This window comes from Danio rerio, chromosome 3 (genome assembly GCF_049306965.1).
Source record: "Danio rerio strain Tuebingen ecotype United States chromosome 3, GRCz12tu, whole genome shotgun sequence".
In the NCBI taxonomy this organism is placed as follows: domain Eukaryota; kingdom Metazoa; phylum Chordata; class Actinopteri; order Cypriniformes; family Danionidae; genus Danio; species Danio rerio.
In genome coordinates this window covers 7,227,724-7,248,383 of record NC_133178.1, presented here as the reverse complement: position 1 = coordinate 7,248,383, position 20,660 = coordinate 7,227,724, and the positions used below count along the sequence as shown (strand labels likewise).

The window sequence follows — 20,660 nt, the reverse complement described above, 5'->3', positions numbered from 1 at the left end:
ACAAAGCAGCGACGAAACGCTAGCCCAGATAGTCATGCAGTGTGAAAACATCTGTGACACGACTACTTTGAAAATCATGCAGTCTGAACTCGGCATAAGACATGAAAAACATAACCAGTCTGAAACTTTCTTGAGTGCAACAGTAAGTTTGTCAGCAGCTTGTTCTATATAATGCAATGCAGTGTCATGCCACGTAGTGATGGGTCGTTCATGAACGATTCGTTCATTTTGAACAAATCTTCAAAATGACTCGGGAACTACGAGTCCTCTCAGGGAGTGATTCGTTCATCCGCGCGTGCGCACATTTGTGCAGGTAGTATCGTTAATTTCAAGTCTTCATCACATTGGCAGAAGCCAATCATATGCGTTTAGAGCCGGAAAAAGAATTGATCCGCTCACCTCTCAAGTCCTCGATCGGGTCTGAGTCACTACTCGTTCATCACGGGCTAATCATACGCGTTTAGAGCCGGAAAAAAAATTTAACCGCTCATCTCTCGACTCCTCGGGTTTAAGTCATTCTGTCACGTAAACAACGAACGATCATGGCTCCTATCGGCTCAGACTGTGCATTGATTAAGATTATATGTGACTGTCAGTGTAACGTAAATGAACCCCTGACATTTGAAGACATGAAGAGGTGAGCTGAGCGAAGAGACAACATGCCTTCATGGACAAAAGAGCAGGTAAACACTGAATTATTATTTTCTCCTTCTTATAGTATTTTAGTTATGACATATTTGTCGTGCAGTCAACCTCAAATTTACTAGAGGGCACTGTTTACATATTTGCGAATTTCAAACATGTTACTAAGGGTACGTTTTGTTGTACATTTGTAGGCAATAAATTCTCTAGTTCACTGTTTGTATTTTTGCAAATCTGATTTGTGTTACTCAGGTACATTTTGTTGCACATTTCAGACCACTAGAGGGCACTTTTTGCATTTTTTCTAATCTGAGATACGTTACTTAGGGTATGTTTTCTTGCACATTTTAGATGACAAATAGTTTAGTAAGCATTGTTTACATGTCTGCAAATTTAAAATATGTTGCTTAGGGTACGTTTTCATGTTTTAGATGACAAATCCACTAGAGGGAGCTGTTACCATTTTTGCAAAAATCTTATAGTATTTTAGTTATGACATATTTGTCGTGCAGTCAACCTTTTGGGCTAGTTGTAGATGTGTTTGGAAGCAATTCGTAGCATTTTAATAATATTTTTGCAAATTGAACCAAATGAACGAAATGACTCGAAAAAAGATTTGTTCGTCTTGATGAACGAGACTCAAAGATCCAAGTCAGTAAAATGATCCGAACTTCCCATCACTAGCCACATGTAACATATAACATGATGACATGCGCAAGTAATGTACATGTATAACAAAACATATAATGTTATATTATATAATCACATGCAACTAATGTAAATGTATAAATAAATAATAAATATAATGCACTGAAGTAATGTATATCACACACGTCAGTTTATGAATAAATAATAAATAAATCTGTAATAAAATGTAATCACACATGCAAGTAAATGTATGAATGAATAATAAATGTAATATAACATAATCACACATGCAAGCAATGTAAATACCAACATTCACATGTTTCGAATGGATCCATGAAGCCTCTTCTGTGAATGAAAATCTTTTTAAATGTGTGATCTGCTCAAACTCTTCTCCAGAAGTGCATCCGTTTTCTCCTCCACAGCATCTCTTTCTGCTTGTTTTGTTGCGTGTGTGTGTGTGTGTGTGTGTGTGTGTGTGTGCGTGTGTGTGTGTGTGTGTGTGTGTGTGTGTGAGGCTGAGAGTAATGAGCAAAGACGCGTCTCATTTTCTCCGGGCTCTCAGAGGGCCAATAAACTGCCTGCTGCTCCGGAAGGTGTGTGAGGCACCGTAAACACTGTTTACACATTGTAAATGATTGTTCCTCGTCCTGCACCAGAAATGAATATAAACGCTGACTAACAGCACTACACGCTTTCATTTATATAAGCGCAAGTACTGGAGCCGAGGCTTCCAGTAATGGCCTTCATGAGCAGATCTGTCAAAGTGCTGCAAGTAAAGATGCTTTTCCAGTCCAGCAGCCAATCAGAAGAGCAGAGCGAGCTCATTAGCATATGACCGTCTACATCTATATAGATTACATTCAATATTCAGCAATAGAATAAACCGTTTATACAGTAGAAAAACAATTGTAAATGTAAAATGCATTGCTCTGGGTATGTTACAGATGACAAATCCACTAGAGGGAGCTGTGTATATGTTTGCGAATTTCAAATATGTCACTTAGGGTGTGTATTGTTGTACATTTCAGATGACAAACCCACTAGAGGGAGCTGTTTAAATGTGTGTGAGTCTGAAATATGTTACTTAGTACATTTGGTTGTACGCTTCAGATGACGAGTCCACTTGAGGGAACTGTTTATGTTTGCGATTTTCAAATATGTAATTTAGGGTGTGTTTTGTTGTACATTTCAGATGGCAAACCCACTAGAGGGAGCTGTTTACATGTGTGTGAATCTGAAATATGTTACTTAGTACATTTGGTTGTACGCTTCAGATGACGAGTCCACTTGAGGGAACTGTTTTTGTTTGCGATTTTCAAATATGTAATTTAGGGTGTGTTTTGTTGTACATTTCAGATGACAAACCCACTAGAGGGAGCTGTTTACATGTGTGTGAATCTGAAATATGTTACTTGGTACATTTGGTTGTACGCTTCAGATGACGAGTCCACTAGAGGGAGCTGTTAGGCAGTTTGTGAATCTGAAATATGCCACTTAGCTATATTTTGGTGCACATTTCAGATGACAAATCCACTAGAGGGTGCTGTTTACATGTTTTACAATATGATATGCATTACTAGGGATATGTTTTGTTGTACATTTCATGTGACAAATAAACTAGAGGGCGCTGTTTACATATTTGCGAATGCGAAATTCGTTACCTGGGGTATGCTTTGTGGTACATTTCAGATGACAGATCCACTAGAGGGAGCTGTTTAAATTTTTGTAAATCTGAAATACGTTACTTAAGATACATTTTTGTTGGACACTTAAAATTACAAATCCACCAGCGAGTGCTTTTTACCTGTTTGCAAACATAAAATATTTCACTGAAATCTGAAATGTCCTACTCAGGGTATGTTTTTTTTTTTTTGTACATTTCAGATGACAAATCCACTAGAGGGCGCTGTTTGCATGTTTGCAAATCTGAAATATATTACTTAGGGTACGTTTTATTGTATGTTTCAGATGACAAATCCACTAGAGGGCGCTGTTTGCTTGTTTGCAAATCTGAAATGTATTAGTTAGGGTACGTTTTATTGTATGTTTCAGATGACAAATCCACTAGAGGGCGCTGTTTACCTGTTTGCAAATCTGAAATATATTACTTAGGGTACGTTTTATTGTATGTTTCAGATGACAAATCCACTAGAGGGCGCTGTTTGCTTGTTTGCAAATCTGAAATATATTAGTTAGGGTACGTTTTATTGTATGTTTCAGATGACAAATCCACTAGAGGGCGCTGTTTACCTGTTTGCGAATCTGCAATACGTTACTTAGAGTACGTTTCACTGTATGTTTCAGATGACAAATTCATTAGAGGGTGCTGTTGACCTGTTTGGGAACTTTAAATTATGTTACTTAGAATATGTTTTGGTGTGTTTTTGTCTGCTTCTGCCTTGACCCTCATCACATACAGACGCCACTTATTGCGAGTCAGGCAGAGTCCTACAGTGGTATAAATATATAAAGAATCTCCATTTATGAACAATCTCATCCATAATTACAGAACATACTTGAATCCGAAGAGCTAAAGTGTTCACATCATGCTGTGAACTATTCATTTGACTATGTATATATTTATTTTTAATTGCAGCATACCAGAGGTAGCTGTTTACATGTTTGTGAACCTGAAATACATTACTTGGAGTGTGATTTACTGTATGTTTCAGATGACAAACCCACTAGAGGGCGCTGTTTACCTGTTTATGAATCTGAAATACGTTACTTGGTGTACGTTTTGTTTACGTTTCAGATGACAAACCCGCTAGAGGGCGCTGTTTACCTGTTTGAGAATCTGAAATGCGCTACTCGGGGTACATTGTTTACGTTTCAGTTGACAAACCCACTAGAGGGTGCTGTTTACCTGTTTGCGAACTTAAAATATGCTGCTTAGGGTTAGTTTTTATAGTACGTTTCAGATGACAAATCAACAAGGCGCTGTTTACCTTTGTGGTAATTAGAAATGCGTTACTTAGGGTATGTTTTGTTGCACATTTCAGGCGATAAATCTACTAGAGGGCACTGTTTACATATTTGCGAATTTCAAACATGTTACTAAGGGTACGTTTTGTTGTACATTTGTAGGCAATAAATTCTCTAGTTCACTGTTTATATTTTTGCAAATCTGATTAGTGTTACTCAGGTACATTTTGTTGCACATTTCAGACCACTAGAGGGCACTTTTTGCATTTTTTCTAATCTGAGATACGTTACTTAGGGTATGTTTTCTTGCTCATTTTAGATGACAAATTATTTAGAAAGCATTGTTTACATGTCTGCAAATTTAAAATATGTTGCTTAGGGTACGTTTTCATGTTTTGGATGACAAATCCACTAGAGGGAGCTGTTACCATTTTTGCAAAAATCTGAAATACATTACTTGGGGTAATTTTTGTTGCACATTTCAGATAATAAATCTACTAGAGGGTGCTGTTTACCTGTTTGCGAATCTGAAATGCGCTACTTAAGGTACGTTACGTTGTACAATACAGATGACAAATCCACTTGAGGGAGCTGTTTATATGTTTGAAAATCTGAAATACATTACTTGGAGTGTTTTATTGTATGTTTCAGATGACAAACCCACTAGAGGGTGCTGTTTACCTGTTTGTGAATTTAAAATACGTTACTTGGATTACATTTTGTTTACGTTTCAGATGACAAACCCTCAAGAAGGCACTTTTTACCTGTTTGTGAACCTGAAATACGCTACTTGGGGTATGTTTGTTTAAGTTTTAGATGACAAACCCACTAGAGGGTGCTGTTAACCTGTTTACGAACTAAAAATATGATACTTCGGGTAGCTTTTGTAGTACTTTCAGAAGACAAATCAACAAGAGGCTACTGTTTACCTGTGTGGTAATTAGAAATAGGTTACCTAGGGTAGATTTTGGTGTGTTTGTGTGTCTGCATCTGCCTTGACCCTCATCACAGACCGACGCCACTTATTGTGAGTCAGACACAGTCCTACAGTGGCATAAAAGTATAAAGAATCTCAATTTATGAATAATCTCATCCATAATTATAGAACATACTTGAACCTGAAGAGCTGAAGTATCACAAATGCATAAACACATCATGCTCTGAATTATTCATTTGGCTTTATGTTTGTATGTATTTAATTTTAATTGCAGCATATACTTTATTAAAATTCCAATTAGTCAAAAGCATCATGCTCTGAATTATTCATGTTGTTTCAATGTTATGGTATTTTAATTGCTCTATATAAGTGATAAGATGCAAGTGCTTATCACTAAAACAAACAAAATAAATGTAGTTCTGGGGATCTATGCAGCGCGACTAGTCGATACCAATCAAAAATTGTCATGCAAAGCATTGACGTTGACTAGTTTAATAGTCTCTGCAACTCCTAGTACAAAGAACTGCTCGGAAATAATCCTTTAATACTCAATAATTTGTCCTTAAATATATTATTAGTGTGAAAAGGAACAGAAGTTCTCCTCACACTGCCCCCTAGTGTTCATTTAAATAGAAACTGCCGTCAAACATATGTTGAAGTACATTTTTTGTGCTTTCACAAAAACAGAATAAAGCACATATGTCCAATGAGACTGTGTTATTAAGGTAGAAAGTCGATTTAAGTTACCGATATCATCTTATTTAATCAAATAGTTAAAACGTTTTCCGCAACTTCTTTAAAATCTGAGTAAACTGTAAGTTGCAGAGACTTTTATTCAATATGATTAAGTACTTCCAACTGAAACTGAATATTGAGTATGGGGCAGGTTTTTTTTTTTTTTTTGCGATTGTAAAATGTGCTACTTAGGGTACGTTTTGATGTACGTTTCGGATGACAAATCCACTAGAGGGAGCTGTTTGCAAATTAAAAATACATTACTTAGGATACGTTTTTTTTGTGTGTTTGACTATGTATGTATTTAATTTCAATTGCACCATACCAAAGGGTGCTGTTTACATGTTTTCGGATCTGAAATACATTACTTGGGGTACGTTTTATTGTACGTTTCAAATGACAGACCCACTTGAGGGCGCTGTTTACAATTCTGAAATATAATACTTAGGCTACGTTTTATTGTACGGTTCAGATGACATTACCACTAGAGGGCGCTGTTTACATCCTTGCGAATTTGAAATACGTTACTTAGGGTACGTTTTGTTGTATGATGATGTACTTCCAACTGAAACTGAATATCGAGTATGGGGCAAGGGTTTCTTTTCATGCTTTATTCCCTCATAGCAAACTAACGGTAAGAGGAGCGTGGCTACGAATATTGTGGCTGAAGCATCAAACTGACGTCAAAAAAAGGCACCGCCCACTCCAAACGCAAAAGCAGATGCTCAGACTATGATTGAAGATTATCAAAACAAACTTTTATTTTTATCGTAGATTAATTTAAACATAATAATTGTTCACCTAAATAATAACAATGTGCGTTAGCTACATAAAGACTGTACATTTAGATTTTGCGCAGACTTTCAGATGCTAGTATCATTTATAATAAAAGGAGAAGGTGTGTGTTGAGATGTCCAGTGTGAGCGAATAAACCCTGACCCTACAGAAGAGTCTCGCTGCCTTTCTGGACATCGGGAAAATCAATGCTCCGCGTCTCAATTAATCTGCTGCAGATCATTGATTGAGTTTGAGGACGGTAAACAAGCTCGTCTGTTTAAAAGCCCTGATCAGTTCATCATCACCAAACACACACGCACACACATGCTGACCTCAGGGCTGTGCTTTCAATTATCATTACATTCAATCAATGCAATTGAGAGTGAATATGAATCAGAGTTTATGCAATGGTAACGAAAAAGCAATGCTAATTGAATAATGAACAATTAATTTAGCTTTGGCTGTTATACGAATGAATGCAAAGAGTGGATTTGACGATATACTATTACCACTACTATTATTATCACCACTCTTAATAATAATAAATAAATATTCAAATGAAACTAACGGTTCAATGATGAAATAAAAAAAAATATTTATACAACATGTATGGATGATTAAGTAAAAATGATGGTGATAATAATTGATACAGCACTAGCAACAGTAGTAACAGAGAAAAAAATAATGAATGAAAACAAAAATAAAGTCTACAGTATTTAGGAGAAAAAATAATAAAAATTGTCAAAAATAAACAAATGTATTCAACTTGTATGACAGGAAAAAGGAAAGGTACAAGCAATAAGGAATGATTGGATGAATAAATAAAAAAAATAAAAGTGTACATTCACAGTGAACAGCAACTAAATAAACAATTAATATTAATAAATATTATTATAATTATTATTAATAAATTAATAAACTATTTATACAATTATGATAGTTGTAATACTAAATGCAAATGTTTACATTTACAACAAAAATAAATAAATAAATGCATTGATAAATAAGTAAACTAATAAGAAAATAAATATGTATACAATTATAATGTTGTAATAGTAAACAACAAATAAACAAATGCACTGATAAATAAGTAAATAAATAAATAATAAATACAAATTGTAGTAGTGAAGTAAAATGTGCACATTGAGAACAACAAACCTCAAATAAATAAACAAATGCATTAATAAATAAGTAAACAAAAAAAAAACAGATCAATGAATGATTAAATAAATATACAATTATAATAGTGTAATAGTAAATAGAAATGTGTAGATTTGCAGCAAACAACAAATAAATAAATTTAGCTAATAAGTAAAAAACAAACAAACAAACAAAATAAATATAAATAAATATGCAGTTATAATAGTGTAATACTAAATAGAAATGTGTAGATTTGCAGCAAACAACAAATAAATTTAGCTAATAAATAAACAAACAAAATAAATAAATAAATAAACAAATAAATAATATTGTAATATTAAATAGAAATTTGCAGATTTGCAGCAAACAAATAGATCAATTTAGCTAATAAGTAAACAAACAAATAAATAAATAAATAAAAAATAATTAGAATATTGTAATAGTAAATACAAATATGTGCATTCACAGCAAACAAACAACGAATAAATAAATGCGTTAATAAATAAGAAAACAAATGATCAAATAAGTAAATATGTATGCAATTAAAATAGTGTAATAGTTACTGCAAATGCTTATTTACAGCAAAAAAAAAATAAACTACACATAAATAAATGCATTAGTAAACAAATAATAAACAAAAAATTTTTTTTACAATTATAATAGCGTATTAGTAAATGCAAATGTTTATGTTTACAACAAACAAATAACAAATAAATAAATAAATAAATAAATAAATAAATAAATAAATAAATAAATAAATAAATATTGTAATAGTAATTTAAAATGTGTAAATTTGCAACAAACAAACAAATAAACATCAAATAAATAAATGCAATAATAAATGAGTAAACAATCAACTAAATAAATATTTTTAGAATTATAATAGTGTAACAGTTAATGCAAATGTTTACATTTATAACAAATAAATGCATTGATAAATTAATAAATATTGAAATAGTAAATTACAATGTGTACATTTAGAGCAAACAAACATCAAATAAATAAATGAACGCGTTATTAAATAAACATAAATAAGCAGATGAATGAATGATTAAATATATACAACTATAATAGTATAAAAGTAAATAGAAATGTGTACATTTGCAACTTACAACAAACAAATAAATAATAAAAGCATACAAATAAATAAATAATCAATCAAACAAACAAATAAAAGTATAACAAAAACAAACAAACAAATAAATAAATAAATACGTAAATAAATAAATAAATAAATAATAAATTAATTAATAAAACAAATTAATAAATATAACAAGCAACCTAATAATCAAAATAAATGTATAAACAAAAACAAATAAGTAAATAAAAAAACAAATTAACCCATAAAATAAATGAATAAATAAATAAATGCAAGTGTAAAATAATGTCTGAATATGAAAAAATAATGAATGGCATAAATATATATTTACACAACAGTGATCAAAACAATAACAATCAATGAGTAAATAATTCATGCTTTTGCATTTAGCCTTTTTTCAACTGAGTAATATTGAGATGATCACGCTAATGATCAAATTAATAACGGTTTATGACAGACGAATCCCTCCTGTGGTGTGTTGCATTATAAATGTGGCCTCATTAGTGCTTCTGATTAAAATAAGAGAGCGAGAGGAATTCCAGAGGATGCTCAGTGGTTGATTCCCCTGAAAGAGACGACCGCTTTATTTTATTTCAATGATTTGTTTATTTTTATTTATTTTGTTGTGCCGTGCAGAGAGTGAAGGACAACAGAGCGGGTTCATTGCAGCTTTAATAACGCATGCTGTCAGGTAAACGAACCGTTTTCTGTGTGTTAGGCGCACACACACACACACACACACGCACACACACACACACACGCACACACACACACACACACACACACACACAGTTATCATACTACACTACACTAACACCACCCAAACAAACACACATACACTACACACACTACAGTAACATGCGCACACACATGCTGTGAACTACACTAACACACAATAACATACGCACACACATTCTGTAAACTACACTAACACACACTACAGTAGCGTGCACACACATGCTGTAAACTACACTAACACACACTACACTAACACACACTGCAGTAACATGCGCACACACATGCTGTGAATTACACTAACACACACTACAGTGATATATGCACACACATACTGTGAACTACACTAGCACACACTAGTTACATGCGCACACACATGCTGTAAGCTACACTAACACACACTACAGTAACATGCGCACACACACACACACACACATGCTGTAAACTACACTAACACACACTACAGTAGCGTGCACACACATGCTGTAAACTACACTAACACACACTACACTAACACACACTGTAGTAACATGCGCACACACATGCTGTGAACTACACTAACACACACTACAGTAATATATGCACACACATACTGTGAACTACACTAACACACACTACAGTTACATGCGCACACACATGCTGTAAGCTACACTAACACACACTACAGTAACATGCACACACACACACACACACATGCTGTAAACTACACTAACACACACTACACTAACACACACTACAGTTACATGCACACACACACGCTGTAAACTACACTAACACACACTACAGTAAAATACACACACACACACACACACACACACACACACACACACACACACACATGCTGTAAACTACACTAACACACACTACACTAACACACACTACAGTAACATGCGCACACACATGCTGTGAATTACACTAACACACACTACAGTTACATGCGCACACTCATGCTGTAAACTACACTAACACACACTACAGTAACATGCACACACACACACATGCTGTAAACTACACTAACACACACTACAGTAAAATGCACACACACACATGCTGTAAACTACACTAACACACACTACAGTAACATGCGCACACACATACTGTGAACTACACTAACACACACTACAGTAACATGCACACACACACACATGCTGTGAATTACACTAACACACACTACAGTAACATGCACACACACACACATGCTGTAAACTACACAAACACACACTACAATAAAATGCACACACACACATGCTGTAAACTACACTAACACACACTACAGTAACATGCGCACACACATACTGTGAACTACACTAACACACACTACAGTAAAATGCACACACACACATGCTGTAAACTACACAAATACACACTAGAGTAACATGCGCACACACATACTGTGAACTACACTAACACACACTACAGTAACATGCACACACACATGCTGTAAACTACACTAACACACACTACGGTAACATATGCACACACATACTGTGAACTACACTAATACACACTACATTTACATGCGCACACACTACACTAATGGACAACACCCACTGCACTAACAACACTCAATCAAACACACACACACACACTACACTAATGCACCGTTACACACTACACTGACACACACTACAGTAACATGCGCACACACCCTTAAGACTACATTTACACACACTACACTAATGTACAATACCCAATGCAGTAACAACACTCAATACAACAAACACACACTACACTGACACACACTACAATAACATGCACGCACATGCTGTAAAATACACTAACACACGTGTCAGTGTTATTAAACTACCCATGTACACACTACAATAACATACACACACACACACAAAAATATACACATGCAAGCACAAATGCACGCACACCCGCATACACTTACACTACACTAACGCACACACAAGTACACACACTATCACACATATTGTAACACACTCTCTGTGAAAACATACACACGCTCGCTATCATGTTTTTGATTGTGTTACTGTGTACAAGAAACTGGGGAAAGTCCTCAGTGTAATAAGTGTGTGTTTGGAAATGAAAACACTCCTCTCAAATGCATCTAGATTGATGTAGATTTTGTGTGTGTGAGTGTGTGTGAGCGTGCATACTTGAGGTCAGCATTGCCCTAAGTGATTAGTGAGCGCCGGCCAAATACACACACACACACACACATTCACTCACTCACTGCGGCACTACAAACTCTCTCTCTGGTTTAATCGCAGTGTTAATATTTGATGCGGTCGAGCAGCAGGCTGTCGAGTCTGCAGAAAGAGACTGAAAAACTCCATACACACGTCACGTAAACAGCAAAACACACACAAACTGCCTCAGAATCCAGCACAACACAGCACTGCCTCCGAGAGCTGGTGAACAACTGCACGAACGCCTGTGAAATGAATGTTTTCAGTGATTCTGTCACTGCAGCGCTGAGCTTTACATGCTTCTCTGTCTGCAGATTCATCTCTCAGCTTCTCCTACTGTATTCTGATGTGCTTTTGTGTGTTAAGTAGACTCTAATATACAGCATGTGCTTTATGTAGAGATACATGCTAACGCTGTTGTGCATTGATTTACATTTTTATTATTATTATTAGTATATTATTATTAATAATAATAATAATAATAATAATAATAATAATAATGTAATTGCATGTTGGCATGGGTTTTCTTCGGGCGCTCCGGTTTCCCCCACAGTCCAAACACATGTGCTGTAGGTGAATTGTATAAGCAAAATTGTCCGTAGTGTATGTGTGTGTATGAGTGTGTATGGGTGTTTTTCAGTTATGGGTTGCAGCTGGAAGGGCATCTGCAGCATAAAACATATGCTGAATAAGTTAGCGGTTCGTTCCGCTGTGGCAGACCCCTGATTAATAAAGAGACTAATTCAAAAAGACAACAAATTAATTAAATAAATAAATAATGTTTATTATAAATAATAATAATAATAATAATAATAAACTACTTTATTTTATGTAATCCTTTTAAATAGGCTTTACTTAAAATATAAAGTAATAATAAATAAATAAATAAATAAATAAATAAATAAATATTGTAGTGTTATTTATTTAATTATATATTTTTGTAAATCTTCACTAAATAAATAAACATATAATTAAATAATATTTATTATTGTAAATAATATTAAACAATATTTATTTCACGTAATCATTTTAAAATGGCTTTACTTAAAAGTATAAATAATATAATAAATAAATACTAATAATGAAAAAATATCAACAACAACAACAATATTAATAATAATAATAACATTTTAATAATTATTATATAATTATTATGATAAGTATTACTGTTATAATGTTATTATGATGATGATAATGATATTATTATTATTATTATTATTTTAATTTATTATTTTTAACAATAATGATGATATTATTTTAATAAGACAATTTTTACAACAAAAACAAAACAACAACAACAACAATAATAATAATAATAAAGTTATTATGGTAATTTTTTAATAAAGATGATGATTATGATGATGGTGATGATACTAATGAAGACAATTTAATAATAATAATATAAAAAAAAATAATAATAATTATTATTATTATTATTATTGTGCAATTATGATATTATTTTTATGATAATAATGATAATGTTGACAATAATAATAATAATAATATTAATAATAATAATAATGATAATAATAATAATAATAATAATAATTTAATAAGAATTTAATAAAATTGTAATAATACTTGTGTAATAATTATTTAATTATAATTATTGCTATTACTATTATAATAATATTATGATAATAATAATAATTATTATTATTATTATCATTATTATTATTATTATTATTATTATTATTATTATTATTATTATTTGCATTAATGAAAATGATGAAAATATTTTGATAAGATAATTTTAAACAATAATAATAATAATAATAATAATAATAATAATAATATTTTATTAAAAATATATTATAAACATTATTATGATGATTACTATTGCTATTTTATATTATTATTATTATTGTTGTTGTTGTTGTTGTTGTTGTTGTTGTATTATACAATTTTATAATGATGATGATGATATTTTAATGAGACAATTTTAATAATAATAATAATAATAATAATGATGTATTATTATTATTAATAATATTAATATTTTAATTATTATAATATTGTAATTATGATATTAATGTTAATATTACTGTTATTTTTGTTGTTGTGAATAAGTAATTACTATTATTTGTTATAATAATAATAATAATAATAAATAATAGTAATAATAATAATAATAATATACTGTTATTTGTTTTTATTTGTTGTTGCTGTTGTAATAAACTAATATTACTTTTAAAATTTTATTTTATTTTTATTTTTGCATGCTTTCACACGCTGTCCTGCAGTGGAATGAAGTGATACTGACGGCTGGCCACTGAGTGATTTCAGATTATGTTAAATCCTCCATCTGATGGAGGTGTGTGTGTTTGTGTCTGGTGTAATAGACACGTCGGCTCTTGGCAAATGTTCCTCTGTAATGGCCTTTTTGCTGTTAAATAATACATGTGCTGTCTGCAGAAGTGTGTGTTTCACTCTCTTTCTCTGTTAATGTGTTTGCAGGTTCGCCTAAACACATAAAGGCCAATTGTGCTGTACAATAGACAACATTTAGATCTAATTGGTTTAAAAATACATGAATGCTCTGGAAATTGTCATTTAACCTGAGCAAAAACAATATGAGACTTATACTAACCAAATATACATAACTGAACTCTACAATAGTTTGGGTTATTGTTGTTATCTTATTGTTGTTGAATATGAAATATAGGGCATGCAATGAAAGAACCAATTGAAGAAAGGTATCCATTATGTCAGTTGTTCATAATTATGATGCCATTTATTCCCATTAGTTTAATGCAATAAATAAATAAATAAATAAATATATAAATAAATAAATGTCTTAGTATTATTTGTTTCTTTATTTATTTCATGTATCTGTTTATTTATTTATTTATTTCATACAATTGAATCAATAAGGCGTCACGGTGGTGCAGGGGGTAGCATGATTGCCTGACAGCAAGAAGGTCGCTGCTTCGAGTCCTGGCTGGGTCAGTTGGCTTTTCTGTGTGGAGTTTGCATGTTCTCCCTATGTTGGTGTGGGTTTCCTCCGGTTTCCCCCTAAGTCCCAAACACATGCGCTATAGGTGAAGTGGACAAGCAAAATTGTCTGTAGTTTATGTGTGTGAATGAGTGTGTATGGGTGCTCCTCAGTTATGGGTTGCAGCTGGAAGGGCATCCGCAGCATAAAACATATGCTGAGTAATTTGGCAGTTCATTCTACTGTGGTGACCCCAGATTAGTAAAGAGACTAAGTAGAAAAAGAAAATTAATGAATTAAATAAATAAATAATGTTTATTACAAATAATAATAATAATAACAATAATAATAAACAATATTTATTTTAGGTAATGCTTTTAAATGGGCGTCTACTTAAAATATAGAATAATAAATAAATAAATAAATAAATAAATACATTATATATAAATAAATAACATTTATTATTGTAAATGATAATAAACAGTATTTATTTCATGTAATCATTTTAAAATGGCTTTATATAAAAGTATAAAAAATATAATAAATAAATGCAAATAATAAATAAATAAATAAATAAATAAATAAATAAATAAATGTAGTATTATTTATTCATGTATTTATTTTATGAAACCTTCAATAAATAAATAATATTTATTATAAAACATATTAATAAACTATTCATTTGATGTAATTTTAAAAAAGGGATTTACTTAAACATATAAATAAGAATTTAAGTAAATAAGTACAAATAAATAAATACATTTGTGTAAATAAATAAATAATTAAATAATTGTGTATTTAAATTATCTTTTTTACAGTGCTAATAAATGGATAACAATATTATTTAAGTAAAAATTTTGATTATTTTAAGGAGTTAGTTTACCTGCTTCACATTAACACCTGCCAAACTGCCAAATGCGAGTAGATTTCAGCTATGGTAAGACAGACAATAGACACTTTCACTAGCCACTTTGGCTGACTGAAAATTATTTTCTTAAAAGCAGGGTTTGACAATAGGGATTGCCCAATATACATGCAAAGCCGATCTTAGAATCGAGTAGCTGTACGACTTACAAAAATAATTGTGTTTGCGCAAGCAAAAAAAAAAGCAGGTAAATACCGAATGAGAAAATGATCACTCAGGTGATGTGATGCGTGTGGCTGTTGAAAACACATGCGCACTCTCATTTCCTTGCGTGAAGCAACCATGCCTAGAAACGCAACTGATGTGATCGATTCTCTTTCAAATAGACTAGACAAAATGTTATTCTCATGCGCACAGTCCTGCAGCTTTCAAAAGCTCCAGCTTTGTTTTTTTGTAAGCAGCACCGGTTGCTATTGCTTTAACCATTCTTTGAATAGATTATTAATAGGCTTAACGTTAACCGTGTGCATGTGAACATCCTTTCATTATCACTTGGAAAGTTTTTACCTGCTTTCTTTTGCTTACAACAACATTAGATACAAGAACATTACCTGTCTAACAGTAATACTTCAGTCATGGTGTCGTCCTTCCTCCAGCGTGCAAAAGTAACTCCAAAGTTAATTCAGTATTTTCAAAAGTTTCAATTCAGCATTTGATTTCACCGCGTCTGTGATTGTCTCGTGAATGCGCGACGCTCATGCAGGCGGGCATGCTCGAATGGCGGATCTGCGTAAACAGATGCCCAGAAGTCTTAATCTACATTTGCTGACAGACAGTTTCAGCTACTTATCAGAATTATGGGACAATATTTAATTGGATGAACATTTTTTTTTTTAAGGTTTTATGCCTTACTCAGAATATAAAAATACATATAAACACATTTAGAGCATTTACTTTAATAATTTCTATTGGATTGTGAAGAGTCTTTCAACTAGCACAATTAAAACTGTTGCTGAAGACAATCACCTACTGCACCTTTAATGAGTGATCTGGGACCTTTAGTCAGGACAGATTACTGTGTACAGTTTTAGATACATAATAATAATAATTTTTTTAAATGTCAGTTGATTTTTTAAAGAAATGTTTTGTTAAACAAAAAGTACAGTATACAGCTATATTTTGCCAGTTTTGACACATTTAAAATTTATGGCTAAGAAATAATTATCTATTTATGTTTGATGTGGTCAGAGATCAATTTGGTAAATCCTTCATTTTCAGCTCTGAAAAGTCATGTGACATAAAAAGGGATTGTAATACGACACTGGACATAGCACTAAATCTAAATCAAGTAATTTCAGCATGTCAAAGCCATATTTATGCATATAAAATATATTTTCCCAACAACAGAATTGTGGCTAGTGAAAATAACGAGTGGCTAGTAATGTTAAAAATCTAATAGCCACAGTGGCTGGTGACCAAAAAGTTAATGTCAAGCCCTGATAATAATTATCATCATTGACGGACAAATGAATGAATGAATGAATTAATGAATAAATGAATGAATGAACGATTGAATGAATGATTGATTGAATGAATGAATGAATGAACAAATGAATTAATGAAGGAATGAAGGAACGAATGAAGAAATGAATGAAGGAACAAATGAATGAATGAATAAATAAATAAATTAATTAATAAATGAATGAATGAACAACCGAATATATGAATGAATGAATGAATAAATGAACTAACGATTGAATGAATGAATGAATGAATGAATGATTGATTGAATGAATGAATGAATGAAGGAATGAATGAATGAATGAATGAATGAATGAACGAACAAACGAATGACAGACCGAACAAACGAATGAATGAACTCACGAACATACAAACGAACGAAAGGACAATGAATGAATGAATGAACGAACGAACGAATTAATGAAGGAATGAAAAAACGAATAAAGAAATGAATGAAGGAACAAATGAATGAATGAAGAAATAAACAAATTAATTAATTAATTAATGAACGAACAAACAAATATATGAATGAATGAATGAATAAATGAACGAATGATTGAATGAATGATCGATTGAATGAATGAATGAACGAATGAACGAACAAACGAATGACAGACCGAACAAACGAATGAATGAACTCACGAACGAAAGGACAATGAATGAATGAATGAAGGAATGAACGAACGAATGAATTAATGAAGGAACGAATGAAGAAACTAATGAAGGAAGGAACGAACGAACAATTGAATGAATGAATGAATGATTTCCATTTTTGGTTGATCATGAAGTCTGTATAAAAGTTTTGTGCCTCATATAAGCAGCATTGTTCTTTATCAGTATGCTTTCTGCATTGTCCTCAGTTTGGTGTTTGTGTTTTGTGTTGTGTGGTCAGGTGGTGTGTGCGGAGGATCCTGACCGATCACCAGTGCTGATTTGGACCTCAGGTAAGAGAAGTGGTGTGTGTGTGTGTGTGTGTGTGATTTGTTTGTTTGTCAGTGATTGATATGAACAGGTGGTTTGCGCTTGACTTGATGACATCACTTCCCTGAGCATTCAATCACAGTCCGAGGCTGTTGTGTGTTCAACAGAGCAGGTGTGTGTGTGTGTGTGTGTGGAGGGTAAATACAAGATTGGGATTCAGTTCAACACTGCGGTGTGCATTTGTGTGTGTGTGGATATGATATATTTGTGTGAGGCTGTTTGTTGATACTGAGAGAAACAACAGGTGTGATTCGTCAGTTCCAGCAGGTGATTGTGCGTTTTTTCCACCATTTACCCACTGTGAAAATACCTCTTGAACAGTTTGTGTTCATGTGATCGGCATTAGAGATGTGTTTACAACTTCCCTCATCCACCATTCATCAGTCCACTAATATACTCCACTTAAATGAGTGAATTGGAGTGCACTGAAGGATGCCGTTTTGTTTCTGTTTTTTGCTGGTTGATAAAATCCCTTGAAACTTTTTAATTTTCAAGACACTGGAATGGTTTTTGGATGGATTGTTGGGTAAGATACTTGAAAAATGCAGTTAGCTAAGCTATTAGCTACTCTACTTAAAATGTGGCTTAATCACACTAAATGCTGCCCTCTGGGAAATGTAGCAAGCTAAGCTAAAAGCTACTTGGCAAAAATTAGCTACATCTGAACTATTTTTGCAATTTTCAATTTTAAACAACTTAAATCCAAGTCGATCATATCTTAGTGATCAATAAAACTGTCAATGAAACATATGAGGAATAAATGTTCAGTTCTGTTATTTGCTGGATATAATATGCTGTAATAAACAGAAACACATTATTCATAATTAAACAAAAAAATCCAATAAAAGCAGGTGTTACACATTTAAAATACTACAGTGACTTATAGTAAAGGGAAATATTTAAGAATGAGCATTATATTGCATATATATTTACTGTAGTCAGCCTTTACTACAGTAAAGTATAAAAGTACCACAACAGATCTGAGTACTTTAGGATTGTGTAGTTTAAAAACATTACAGTACTTACTATAAATGACGATGGGTGCTTTCACACCTACACTTTTGTTTCGGAACCTGTCTCGTTTGCACAGTTAGCGCGGTTCGTTTGGCATATGTGAAACCACCAATCGCTCTCGGATCCATGCCAAATCAATCGCTCCGAGATCGCTTGAATGAGGTGGTCTCGGCTCGATTGAAAGAAACTCTGGAGCGGATCTATTGCAGTAAGATAGTGATCCGATCCAAGCGGGATTATATCACTGTGTTTTATGGATATGTAATACAGGGTCCCCGCGGGGTCTTAAAAAGTCTTAAAAAGTCTCAAATTTAAAAATCGGAATTTAAGGCTTTAAAAAGTCTTAAATTCGCTGTTCTGGGTCTTCAATATTTTTGCACAGGTCTTATTTTTGCGATGTCCATGTAACGCTACATCTAATGCTCATTTAAATTCTTTTTTTGTTGTTTGTTGCTAGGTTTTTGGGGTGTTGTAGTTCTTTATTTCACTAGTCCAATTGTAATTTGCAGTATTACAACTACAAAAAGGTCAACTTGCAATAGCCAATCAGCTTTCTGATATCAAACTCAGTGCGCGCGGCCAATGTGACGTCATCGCTGTGCTTTGAGTGCGCGCGACATGATTTCAGCTGGCAGAATATGCCGTTATTTCACTGACAAATGTCGTAAGTTGTTGTTTTATTAGTATGGTGTACCTTATCGATGTTAAATAAATGTTTTTAAAATAAAACTATTCTCTGTGTCTTTAAGTGTTTGAAACTGGGTATATTTTATATAACCTACAGCCAAAAATGTGATGTTTTATTAGATTAAAAATGTAATATGCAAGTCTATTCCAGTATTTTGGTTATTGGTAAGAAATAGTGTACTAATATAAATCATATCAAAAAGCACGAAAGGAAGAGGGAACAGTGTGCTGAGAGTGCGCAAGAAAATTTGTGCGTGAGCAGTGCATGTTTGAGAGTGAGAAAATATGCGCGTGAGCAGCGTATTATATTCGAGAGATCACACGCAGTTTTGTCCACATACAGAGGAAATCGGTGCACGAGCAAAAAGATTCGCTCGCTTGTTTTACATGAATGTGCTCTTGATTTGTAATACTGCGCTCACGAAATTTATCAGTGAAATAACGACATAGCTGAGCTAATTAAATTTTTTGAGACTTGCGCGGCGCCGCATTTGATTTGAGTTGAATATGAAATACTGAAGAGATTTTGTCTGAAACATACGGAACCCCGGAAGGGACGTAGTGGAGGAGAAAAAAATTGGCTGGGTGAAAAAAAAAAAATGGGTGAAAGAAAAAAATGGGTGGGAGGAAAATTCATATTTCTAAGTCTTTGCGTTATCTCGCAAAGATGTTTTGCGTTCCCTCGCAAAGATGTTTTGCGTTCCCTCGCAAAACTGTTTCTCCACAAACACTTCCTGTTCACTTCACTCACGTAAACCCTCCCGTTTTTGCTGAAATTCTCCCGTATTTTACCATTCTACCCCACTTTCTTTACATTACTGTGCGTCGATCGTCGCCTTTCACTTTGCAACCTCTGAACCAGT

At 32.9% G+C, this 20,660-nt stretch overlaps 1 protein-coding gene across 19 annotated transcripts in view; it reads left to right on the top strand.

The window, feature by feature from the left end:
- The window catches only part of rbfox3b (RNA binding fox-1 homolog 3b), a 584,742-nt gene that overhangs the window by 338,852 nt on the left and 225,230 nt on the right, over window positions 1-20,660 (top strand). For all 19 annotated transcript variants that reach the window (XM_073944090.1, XM_073944087.1, XM_073944077.1 and 16 more), the window contains one exon: window positions 18,008-18,059. The gene's annotated coding sequence lies outside the window, so the exon portion shown is untranslated. The remainder of the gene's footprint in view (window positions 1-18,007; window positions 18,060-20,660) is intronic.